The sequence below is a fragment of the Neomonachus schauinslandi genome, chromosome 15 (assembly GCF_002201575.2).
Source record: "Neomonachus schauinslandi chromosome 15, ASM220157v2, whole genome shotgun sequence".
Lineage (NCBI taxonomy): Eukaryota > Metazoa > Chordata > Mammalia > Carnivora > Phocidae > Neomonachus > Neomonachus schauinslandi.
This window is the reverse complement of record NC_058417.1, coordinates 53,609,044-53,610,720: the sequence shown is the minus strand read 5'-3', so window position 1 is coordinate 53,610,720 and position 1,677 is coordinate 53,609,044.

The window sequence follows — 1,677 nt, the reverse complement described above, 5'->3', positions numbered from 1 at the left end:
AGGACGGAGCGCGCCAGCGCGCGGGGCCGAGGCGCCGGGACATGCAGCGCGCGGGAGGCGGCCGGCGCGGGCTCTCCGCGCGGGCGCAGCGCCCCTTCCCCCCGGTGAGTGGCGGGTGGCGAGCCGGGGACGCCAACTTCGCCGCCAACTTGGGGCTGGGCTCGGGCGCCGCGCGGGCAAGGACGGCGGAGACGGACCCGGGACTCCCGGGGACAGTCTGGCCGGCGCCGGGAGCCCGAGGAGGGGGCGGCCGGGGACCCGGGACCCTCGGGGACCGGGCCTGGGGTTCGGACCCCGGCGGGCGGAGGGGAGGCGAGGCAGGGAGGCCGAGGTGACAGGCGCGCGGCGGACGCGAGGGAAGGACGCGAGTGAGGCGCCCGAGACGTTCGTCTCCCCGGTCGCCGAGCCCTCCAGCTCCTCCTTCGCTGGGCGTCCGGCGCCGCGGGGGAGGGGGCGGTGCGGGGACGCGGGAGTCTGGGCCGCCGGCCCCCGCAACTGTTGCTGCTGGAAGCCGCTGGGGCGGGGAGCTGGGCCAGGAGCGGGGGCCGCCACTGCGCGAAGGGGGCCGGAGAGGGCCTGGGCAGAGAGGACGAAAGGGGGCTGTCGGTGGCTCCGGGAGCTCGGGCCCCCGCCTCCCGGAGGTCTGCTGAGCACCTTTTGCGCGCCTCTCCCTTGACACCCCCGCCCCTTCACACGCTGCGGGTCCCCCCAGATCCTTATCCCACCCCCCACCCCCAGCTCTCCTTCTTCCGCTCCTTTGCCCCGCATAACGTTCCCTCCTCTGACCTCAGGGAATCAGCGCGGGCTTCACGGGGTGGTGGGGACCCCGGGCTCCGAGGGCGCAAAGGCGCAAAAGGAAGGTTGGACCAAGAGGACCATGGGGGAACCGTGAGGCCCGGAGCGCTGGGCCCTGGCTGTCGCACCAGCGGGTTGCTCAGGTCTCCCGGGGCTTCGACAAGGATCCCCGACGGCGGGGAAGGGAAGCCCGGAGCCTCCTGCTGCGGAAGGCGTTTCGTGCCCAGGCCCAGGAGGGCAGGGCCAGGGACTTGTGAAGGCAAGGAATCAAGCAGCCAGAAAATTCCCAAGGGTGCGCGCCACGACCCAAAGGAAGGTCCTGCTGGGTGAGCGAAGCGGGGATCCCAGCCGGGTTCTTGACCCTGGCACTACCCTGGTTCCCAGCCCTGCTCACCCGGCGGGACTTCTGGCTCGGTCCCCCAGCCCTCCCGTGGTGGTACCGCTCTCGCTCGGTCTCCGACCCAGGGCCACAGGGAAATCGAGGAAGGCTCATGTGCTCTGTCTTGTAGCCCGTCTGGTTTCTGGCTGCGCCACTCGGTTTCAAGTCTGCTCCTTAACTCCGTCGTACTAAGAATTTGGATAGGAGCGTGAAGGGGACCCGGTAGATTGCAAACCAGATTTCTGGGTTCGCCCCAAGCCCTGGTATCCCACCCACAGCCCCGCCTGCCAGGCGAGCTCTCCCCTCCCACCCCGCAACCTGCGGGGCTTGCGGGGAGTGGGGGTGGGGGACCTAGGAGCCGGGGACGCCTGCAGGGAGGGGGTGGGGTGTAGCGGCGCGGCGGGGGGGGGGGGGGGGGAATCGGCCGGGCCCCCTTCACCCTCCTATCGGGGGACGGGGGCCGGGGCCCCGGGGGCCCCCCCCCCCCCCCCCGCGGTGGGGCC